The sequence below is a fragment of the Cavia porcellus genome, unplaced genomic scaffold, assembly GCF_034190915.1.
Source record: "Cavia porcellus strain 051 isolate PalLab524CR breed Dunkin Hartley unplaced genomic scaffold, mCavPor4.1 scaffold_28, whole genome shotgun sequence".
Classification (NCBI taxonomy): Eukaryota; Metazoa; Chordata; class Mammalia; order Rodentia; family Caviidae; genus Cavia; species Cavia porcellus.
In genome coordinates, this window is record NW_026947511.1 from 13,562,760 (window position 1) to 13,573,833 (window position 11,074).

An 11,074-nucleotide genomic window follows, 5' to 3' on the forward strand; every position below is an offset into this window, starting at 1 on the left:
ACAGCTCAGTGATGGTCTTAACCTTGAGCCCGCCAGTACAAAACTTCCTATGCAGGAGCCCCATGCAGGATGCATGCTAGCTTTTGTTATAATGAATGCTCCTACTTGCTTTAACAATCTTTTTATTTTAAACTTTAACAGATTTTTAACTCAGTATACTTATTTAATAGTACTTCATTTAATTAGTTGTTTTAATTAGGTTAAGAAATATATTTATAATCTTTAAGGAGTAGCCAAAGGATAAAGAGGAGTTGGATACATACTTTATCTCCTAACACAGAATACATTTAACTTTTCATACTTTAGTGCAACTTTTGATCAATAGATACATAAATATATAGCCCTGAAATGCCTCTCTGCAGAAATAAGTAAACTAGTATTTCAGGGTTTTTGTTGTTGTTGTTGTTGAGTGCCAGTTTCTCAACAGAAACTCTAGAATGTCTCTGTAATAGCTGTGAATTCTTGTTTCTCAGGCTTGCCTAAAAGGAAGTTTGTTAAATAAAACCCTCTCTTTCTAACACTATCAACCTCCCATTTAGCTGGTGGCAGGAATGCTGGTCACATCTTCACATGTTTAATTTTAAAGAAATGTTTCCCAATTCTGAAAATATGGGCTATATCCTCCATATTTGGGAGATCTAGAAAGAATTTAGCATGTTTTTTGCAAAGTTAATTATTTCAAAATTAAAAAGTAATTGTATGCTCTTTTTTGTGTTGAAATATTAGTCACTAATGTGGATAAAGATTATAGCAATAAAATGACATAAAATTAGATGCTTATAGCCTTTTGATGTCTCCTGCTCTTTAATATTTTTACTATTTAGTAAATTCTAAGTTTTGTTATATCTGTCACAGAGAATAACCAAATGTTCACCTACTTTCTTTAAGACTTCTTGCAGGAAACTTTAATATAGAACACTAAAGGAAGTGACTACAATACTTTTTGCATGTTGTTCCTTCTAGAATGAGCATAACTAAACAAATTAAACCAATCTCTCAACCATAATCTTCTAGAATTCAATGCACAGGTCCCATACACAAAGACACCACTTTTTTGTGTGAAAAATGAATTACATGTCATTGATTTATATCCTTGCCTCTACTGTCTCAGAAAGTCCATCCACTTTCTTTCCTGCTGAAGCTCACATGTACCTGAACTAACTACCTCCAAATTCCTGGAAAAAATCTTGGTTGCTTTCTCTTCTCTCAAAATCTTGAGATGTTTAATGTATTACACATCATACATTTAAATGAGATGACAAGCATGAAACCTAGGAGAAAGTTGGTGGTCTAGTAAGACCTTGTATCCTTGTACTACCATAAAAAAGTATCACAAAATCATGCAGATGAAAACAATAATACTTATTGTCTCAGAAGTCTCAAGTTGAGAAGTCTGAAATTAAAGTATCACCAAACCAGATCCTCCCAAGGTACTAGAGAATGAGCTGTTTGGGGTCTCTTTCCTAGATGCTGGTAAGTTCAGTGTTATAGCTGCATCATTACAATGTAGATTTCCAAGAAGGAGCATCACAGAAGCTTCTTTCTATGTACTTCCCTTATTGTTCGAATTCAATTCCTTTTTATATAAGTGTACCTGTCATATTGGATTAGGGCCTACCTTTATGACCTCATTTTAAACTTAATTACCTCTATTAAAACTTACTTCTAAAAAAGGACACATTCTGAGGTATCAGGGTTTAAGACTTCAACTTGCTTCTGCTTGCAACTTGTGAGGCTTCAGTACAATTCGTAACAGTATACAGAATCATTATCTATGAGACTCCAAGGAAAATGTAAGCCATAAAGTTTGAGACATAAATTAGGAACATACCAGGAAGACAGTTTAGATTTGATCTAATTTGAAAGAACTGGAAGATACTTAGGACAAGACTGATAGTATTATGTGTACATTTTAGGAAATTTATTTGTTGCATAATATCCTTATATTCTTAGCTAAAGTTTTAAAGCCCTTCAGCACTTAAGTGCTATCCTCTGGCTAATTAGGGCAAATAAAAGTTGGAATTAAAACCTGAAAAACTGGAGGGAATTATCCTTCACCAATCGTGCAAATGATAGAAGAGCATGGCAAAAGTAAATGTGGCGTTTTGATAAATGATTGGAAACTAAACAAAAGCAAAAGCAAACAGGAATCCAAAAGAGTAAAGATATTCCTTAATACAAACCAGTTAGAGTTCATAGGAATCCCAAAAAATTGAGTCATTTTATTTATTTATTTACTGCTGCTAATAAAGTACCTTCAAACTTCTTTAGTTTAGAACAACCACTACTGTATCATCCCCCAAAATTTGTGGGCAAGAATTTGGACAGAGCTTAATTGTATGATGTTTCTGCTCCTTATGGTATCAACTAAGAGAACATGGTGGTAATTAGGTATTAGTTAGCAGGTTGGGAGCTCCCAAAAAGGCTTTTTCTAGTCTCTTCACGTAGGAAGAACAGCTGTAAGATCAAGTCACCCGGGACAGTCAGTGGGGCTTGTGTCAGTGGTTTCTGTAGCACAGAAGTCTGAAAATAGTTTAATGTCTTATGTTGCAGCACGAGGCCCACAAACAGAAAGTTTCAATAAGCTCGAGGAAGTTGCAAGGCATCCTGTTACCTGTCATCAGAAGCAGGTCACACATCTAGGAAGGCCATCCCAAATTCAAGGACAGAATAGTGTCCACTTCTCAATGAAAAGTGTACCCAAGAGTATGTACTTATTGATAATATACCACACATAGAAGATACATATTAGTGTAACTCTGACTAAATATCTTTTGGGCTTTTTTGGAGGTCATTATACAGTTTCTAACTTCACCTTATATCTAAGCAGGTAAATATTTTAAAATCTAATGAAGTGATTAGCGATTACTGTTGAACACAGATGTTACTTAAATAAACTTATGCGTTAAGAAACATACTCATAGCTCAAAATTGGCCATTTTAAATTGATAACACAGACTTAGCCTATGTTAAGCCTCTAATGCTGTGGCTGCTTAATACCTTTAAAATATCTCGTGTGATTATATACCCCATTATGTACAGTATAAATTAATGTCATATGAAAATACCCAAAAATACAGTCTATTCAGACAAGGAATTAAAATGTTAGATATGCATAGATAGATTTCAATCAGTATTTACATTGATTTACCTTTAGACATATACCATATTTGAAAAAAAATGGAGATACTGCCACAATGAGTGGAGAACAAAACTTGAACAAAACTTGAGTTTTTTATAAAACTCTACTTTTGCAAACACTACTCTTTTCTTAGTTTTACACAACTCTATAAAACACAAATAGCCATTTTATTGTTACTTGTCTGTTGTTTTACAACTTTTAGGTTGGCCACCAGGCTTAAGATGTAGTTGGCATTTTTAAATTGATGTGCATGAAAACATTAGATCCACGGAAACAGGCCCAGCTCTGTTAATGCCCCGTGGTGTTGTTCCAGGAAGTACTGCGCTGTCCATTATAAAGTATGAAGTCATAGTTCAACCAACCGCATCCTACCATTACTGTAATTCTAATTGTAGTGATCTGTGGAATCAGTGGAAGAAAAAAAAACTCCCAATAAAATTTGAAACAAACAAAATAAAATTTGCTATGTCTGGTCACTGATTTTTTAATCACAAAAGGCTGTCCCAAAAGAGTTTTAGAAATATAGTTCTACAAGGTAGTAGTAGAAATATATTAGGATTTATTTGAGAGGATCTTTGAATATATGCAAAACTATGTATCACCATTCTTTTATTGTATAAAGTTGTCATCTTAAAAGATTTTCATTGTACTCACTTGTTGCAGTTTGACATAACAAATCATGCTGCTATTCAGGAGCTACTGTACTATTAATTACTTCTTTACCAACTACCAACGTACACTTTTCTAGACAGCCCATAATTATCTACATTTTTTTCTTACCACTATAGTCACAAAACTAGAATTAAAATATAAAGTTGGGACCTCTCTAGGATTCATTCACTTGAACCAGTACAGTGAGTATCTGCCCAATGTTTGTTTTAATGAGAGAATGAATACTTGCTTTATCATGGTATATTTTTATATATTTGTCTATTTCACAATACCAATTAACAAAGAGAAAATAATATTCTCTTCCTTTTGTCTGAGGCCCATGATTTTAAAAGTGTTAGGTTCAACCATTAAGTATTTTGTTACTCTGGTATGGAAATTCAAGAGATAAAAGAGAAATGTCTGTAACTCAAGAGGGTTATGGCACAAATAAGTATACATGTAAATAGAAAATTTTTAAGTGGTGATTTTTGTTATTTAGGTTTTCCCAAGTAAAAGTTTAACTCTAAAGGTTGTTCTCAAAAGTTAAGAATAATTATTTGACCTTTGTTTTCAAAGGTTTGTTGTAGAGTAAATCTGAACTTTGTTTCATTGTGATGGAATTCAATTCATGTCATTGAACTTAGTTACAGCCAGTGAAGTGAAATTTAGAAATAATTTTGAGAGTATTCTTTGATTTTAACTTTAAAACTTCATTTAATGTTTCCATCAAGGGTGAATCTTTCCAATGAAGGTTGTATGTTTTATTCATATTGAATTGTAGAACTTCTTTTAGTTGCATTAAACATATAAAATATTCTAAATTAGTAGGAGCTTTTATGATTAAGAACTTAAAATGGTCACCTATAAATGTACTTGAATATTTGCTGTGCAGAAAAACTTAATAATGCTAAGAAAGTTAAAAGTGCCACAGTGGAAGCAATCTATTTTCAGCTCTGGCTTTCACCTGCAAAAAAAGAACAAATGTTAAGTATTCTCCTTTGCTACAGTGTTAGAGATGTTTATGGCAGAGATTCCAGTCTCAAAAAAAGGCAGGATTTAGATAAAGAATTATAGGCAAGATAAGAAGACCTTTTAAGCTGCCAATATTTCATTCAATATATTGGAGAAAAACAAAACTTTTCAATTGTTCACTAAAGTGATACAAAAAGTGAATTTTGAGAAAATTTAATTATAAAGGCATTATTATCCATCTATAGTACCAATGTCTTGACTCAAAATGTTACCTGGTAAACAGTAACTTTCACAGTCTAAAAAGCACAGGACACAGAAGAGGTCATTTAAAAAGAAAGTGTATCTTTTTATATACAAACTATTTTTTAGTCATCATTTCAAAGATTTTTTTTTAAATTTGGAAAAACATAAAAGTGTTTTTGGACTCTAAGTAAATTGCACATGTGTGCGCAAGCACCCCCCCCACACACACACGTATATCTGTGTTTTATTCCATAGAATGCTGATGATGAATGGCAGTTCCCTTGGGTGGGGAACATTTCTTTGGTCCCAGAGAGATTTGGAAGGGTTTTGGTCAGGCAGGAGAACATGGAAATAGTAATGTACATACTTTCATCTCTGTAACAAGACTTCTTTCAAAGAAAGTCGCTAGGTGTTGGGAAGAGTTAGCTGTCTAATAGAGGTGTACAGTATTGTAGAAATCAGAACACTGAAACAACAGGTGCAGAAGAAGAGCAAAAAAGTGAGAAACACGGAGAAAAACACAAGGACTTGGAGCAAATTTGGAGAGGACTTTGAATTTAAGGGTAGAAGACCCAGACAAACATGTACTGATATCTCATCCCATAACTGTGATTTTATTGTTCTCAGTAGTTTCCTAAAATTTTCATGGTATATGAATTACAGAATCTTTACCAAAGTAAGTGAGTTCAACCACTTGGAATAAAATTTCTCCTGGCTACAGTAAGCAAACCATCTAAGTAATAATCTTTCCTATTTTAAAAGGGCTCTGATTCTGCTTCATTTAACATTATTTAAATTTCAGATTATGTATATGCTTAGACTGGAAAACATCTTCATTTTATAGAAAGACAGCATTCATTCAGAAGCTATGAGTGCTTTAGCTTGCAATGTTTTGTATTTCCTTTACTGCAAAATTCATATTTTAATATTTCCTTATGTTTTTCTCTTTAATACTATCTTATGGCACATTTCTATCTTGCCATCTTCTGTTTTCTTACAGAAGGGTATACAACCAAAATAGCAAGACATTACCAGGATAAATTGAAAACTAACTTCAACCATATGCTCACACATGATGTTCTCAGGACATGTGCTATCAATGGGAGACAATGTTTCGCTAAACTTCAGAGAAGTTCCGGAAGACATCAAGGATATTAACAAATAAGCACACTCAAAAGCCATACATTTTCAAAACACAGCATTGCTTATTATTTACAAAGAAGCCAGTGTTATTAGGGGTAGTGTTGGGTAATATGGGAAGTCCTTAATCATTTTTGTAAAGATAGTTCTTAGGGATTTGAGTAAGTGTGACTTAATACAAAGATAAAATGACAAACTTTTAATGTTTCCTTCTACGTAAGATCATTTTCTTTTCCACATCATCTGTTCCTTCCCTTTAGGTAAATAAAATGAGGGGAAAAGATGGCATCTCAGGAGCATACTCCTCTGAACATACTAAACATTCTTGGCAATAGAAATGACATGATGTGTATTAAATAAATAGTACACAATATCTTACATTTTAAATTAAGTACTATACACAAAAACTATTGGAGTATTTTTCCTATTCACTGAAACTAATATAATATGTAGAAATTTTATGCAATATGGAGCATTATAGGTGGGGTTTTTTTCCTCAGAAGAAATTGTATTTAAAGGTGTTTCATATAAAAAAAAACTAGTAACTTTGTGTATGATTCTTAAAGTAGCTAAATGCAGATATTTTATGTAAAGTAGAATATCATCAGTAATCTCACCCCAGTCTGGAGAGGGGAAAATCACTCTGTGCCTGACAAATGGGTCAATCAGAGCCCAGCTGAGTCTCTCATCGCAGGGACCCTGGGCAGGGTCTTAGAACTTCCTAACAAATGAGGCATTAATTGATGCAGTACATTATAAACAACAAAACGTGAGTTGCCTGTGGCTAGTAACTAGTAATGAGATAATTAGACTCTACGCATTGCAGAGATGATTTTAAGTGGAGGAGAACTTGAAGATAACAGAAATACTGAACCAAGTTACATTAAAGACAAAATTGGTGATTCTGGAAGAATGTCACTGGCTATGAGACGCTTAAATATTTCCAAAGACACTTGTGTTTAGTCCAAGTTTTGAATCATAAAAACCAGAAAGCAATAGAGTGTGTGCAGAGTCACACTTGGAACTATGCTGCAGAGGATGCCAGTTCCACAGCGTGTCATGTCAGTGGCGTTTCCTAGCCTGGCAATGTAGTGATGCTACTGTTACCAGGTAGTTTCTTTCTAAATGGCTCCCAGTCAAAAGTACCCAGGATTCTTCTAGACTCAAGCAAAAATTAGATGAGACAAGCAAAAAATGGTGCGAAAAGTTTTTTGAAAAGTGTGAAGTAAATGGATATGGAAGAAAGAACTGCAGAGAGAACTTGGGCCAAAGAAGGAAAAAGGAAAAATTCACATTGACATATAACCTTACACACAGTATCTGAGAAATATGGCCTGGATTATTGGGGAAACTCAACATAGCTGCTTCCCATGGTGTCCATCTTTCATTTATGTTGTCTAAACCTTGTTGGAGCTCACAAGTTCAAACTAGGAGTTCCCAGGATTGCCCTGGGATCTTCTAATTGACAGGTGTCACTCATTTTCCCCAGACAGCTCCACCTCACCTATCTCCTACGTCACTACCAGGGTAATTGATAAAAAGAACATGACGCCTAGGAACTACACACATGTGAATTTCTTTGCCTCACTGTCTTCATTTCTAGAGTAGAAATATAAAAGAAAACTTGTTAACAGGCATACATGGAGCTGTAAAGATATCACTTGTAATACTATTTTTTGTGTTTCTGTGAGAATAGAGAGTACATAGTTGTTTGATTTAGTAGCCACTAGTTACACATGTTTATAAAGCAGTTAGGTATATTTAGTCCAAACTGAGATGTACTCTAAATACAAGCACACTGCTGATTTTAAAGATTTAGAATAAAGAATTCAAAATATCTCAATAATATTTTATTAGATATTTAAATGGTGCACTTTTTTAGTACATTGGCTTAAATAAAATATGTTGAGGTGTTTCTCAGTGGTAGAGCATAAAGCCCTGGGGCTGGATCCCCAATACTGGTGTGTGTGTGTGTGTGTGTGTGTGTGTGTGCGTGTGTGTGTGTGTGTGTGTGTGTGTGTGTGTGTGTGTGTGTGAGAGAGAGAGAGACACAGGGTCCTGCTATGTAGTTCAGGTGGTCTTGAACTCATCGTGTAATCCAGATTGACCTTGCACAGCCTTAACCTCCTAAATGCTTGGAATGCAGGTATGCATACCATATACAGGTTTTCATGTCAGAAATATTACCATGAAAATTAGAAGAGAAAAAGTTCACATGCCAGCTGTTTTCATCTATTTCTTCTCAATTTAAACTGAAAAAAAAATTTCCCTTTGTTATGTTTCATTCACTGATATATTTCATTCATAGATATTGTTACACAGGACTATAAATGTCAACATTTATTGAGTGCCTATTAAATACAAAGCACTATATCAACAGCTTTCCTGTATTGTATGCTTTAATTCTCAAAGAAGCCTGTGAGATAAATGTCTCTTGGTCCGTTTTACATAGGCGAAACTCAAGAACAAAGAAATGATATGATATAGTTGAAGTCATACACGTAGTCAGTGCAGAATACAAATCCAAAACCACGAAATCTTGATGTCAAAACCATTGAGTTCTTGATCAATATATTATGTCACCTTACAGCATCAGCAAGGAATCTAGGGGTAGCAATGTAAAGTGATTAATAATTCAGATTCTGGATATGTGTCTATCATCTCAGTGTGCTCCTAAAGTAAACAGCTTGCTCCCTGTACCTAATCAACCTCCAATAGAGTATGAGAAATCAAAAAACAAAATTTTGACTTCATCTTTCTCATTAGTCTTTTAAAAAATTGAGTATTGCTCTTTGCTTCTGTCTGACCCTGCAGAGGCCAGTGTAGTCTCTCCTGGGTGTGATGGAGACCTCTGCCCTGGTCAGTTCCCCTCCCAAGACCTCCTCTCGGTTCACATGAGTCCCCTGGCCTTCTAGGCTGCTTATGTCTGATATTGAATGGTGGTCAAGGCGAAAGCAGACCCAAGAAGAGCGGTCCCATTAAGGAGCCTCAGTCACTAGCAAGAAGGGAGGAAGTGCAGACCACAACTGACTCACAGGACCTGATACACCAGTGTGATGCCCTGTCAACAGGATGCGAGACATGTGCATGACATTGGCCTTATAATGGCTGCAGGACTAAGGGATTTTAAAGTAAAACATCTTCTTAGTCTAAGTCAGTTCTTTGGCTTTGATACAGTGACATCTTTTCTAGCTGTGAGGCTACTGGACAGATTGCTATCTTGAATGAAGGTACAGTCCAAGCACTGTGGGTTTGTTGGACTGAGTTGATTTTATTTGGCTACAAAAGCAATAGAAGAAGAGAAAAATATTCCGTGCTCAACAGACTTCTTTCATATAAGTCATCATAGATTCACAGCTGTAGATCTGATGAAATAAAAAGACCGTATTGGAGAAGGTGTCAAACTACTACTGCCTTCCAATTTCTACAACTCCATTATTTACTCATTCAGGAATTTGTCATTTGAAAGAAAAAAATAGACTAAATGTTGAGAGATCATTTTTTCTCAAGCAAAGCATTCAGCATTGGCCTTGTTTATCACTGTGCTTGAGATTCACGTATCAAAGTAGATAGAATTAACAGAAAGAGTAGAATGCCTTCAGAAATAAAGACAAATAGTAGAGACTTGACCTTCTGTCAGGGCTTGTATTTTAATGTTTAACTGACTATTTATCAAACTAAATATGAAGTTGGAGGAAATTGTTTCCGGGCATACTACACAACAATTATAGCATAACTACTGCAAAGACACTCACCTTGCAACAATGCCTGAAATGGTTCTTTAATTGGTAACTTGGTTATTATTCTCTGTATAGAGAAATCCTAAAATTTCACCTATAATTAAAGTTTTCAAATGTTATCTTCAAAACAGTCAAACTGAACTTAGAATACAAAGGGAAAAAATGACCTCATGAATCTAGCCAGCTAACATTTGAAGGCATATACTATATCTAAGGCACACACCACCCCGAGAGAAGGAGTTATCCAAGCTCTGATCTATATAGGTCAACCATTTCATTAAACTGTCACATTAGAAGACAATATCCTTTCCAATAACCTGAACTTTAAAAGCAGCACTGAAGTAGTGATTTATTTATCATCATCGTCTTGACTACAGATAGACCCAAATTCTAGGTCAATTAAAATTAAAACATGACCAAAAGTTTAATTCATATATGAGCTGATTTTTTAAATAACACTTTTAATGTTATTTTATAAGCAGAACCATTTTGAATTTGAATATTGTACCTAAAGAAAAAGTAGTACAGGGAAGATGATCCCCATGCTGAATTTCTGAAAATTGTTTGCATATCTCAACTTATTACTATAGCAGTTGGAACACTAGGAAGTAATAAATATGCATAAAAATGTAAATTTTGTCACTGCATATATGCTGCATGTTCTTGCCATTTAAATTAACTTGCAGTAATTTATCTTTTTTCTACTCAAAATTATATGTTAATATTTAATACATGTACATTATGAAACATGGTTATGAGAAATGTACTTTCAACCACTGGTAATATTTAGATAAACTTTTGATTGGCTGGGAATTTTTTCTGTTCTTCATGTAAATAGTATTTTCGCAGCAACAAAAAACATTTTTTAAAACCTTTCTCCATAACCCTAAACTATGGATTCCATAATGACATACTAGATTTAAGCTTTGAGGCCTCAAAACATCACAGCTAGATTAATATAAGGTTCTCCAGCTTGAAAAAATTTCTCAATATAATGCTGTAGTAGGATTGTCCAGCTTTGAATTTATCTGTAAAGCTAAACGTGAAATATTTAATAACAAACCTGAGAAAATGAACTATGAATCTTCATTTTAAGCATTAATCTAACAGTGTATCTTGGATCAATGTACTGTCAACATTAAAAATGGTAACCTACTTAATTTAAATGTTGAATATTAAACTATGA

At 34.2% G+C, this 11,074-nt stretch overlaps 1 pseudogene; it reads left to right on the top strand.

The window, feature by feature from the left end:
• Positions 1-2,069: 2,069 nt before the first annotated feature.
• Positions 2,070-9,756, top strand: LOC111757948 (cyclin-G1-like; annotated as a pseudogene).
• Positions 9,757-11,074: the final 1,318 nt, after the last annotated feature.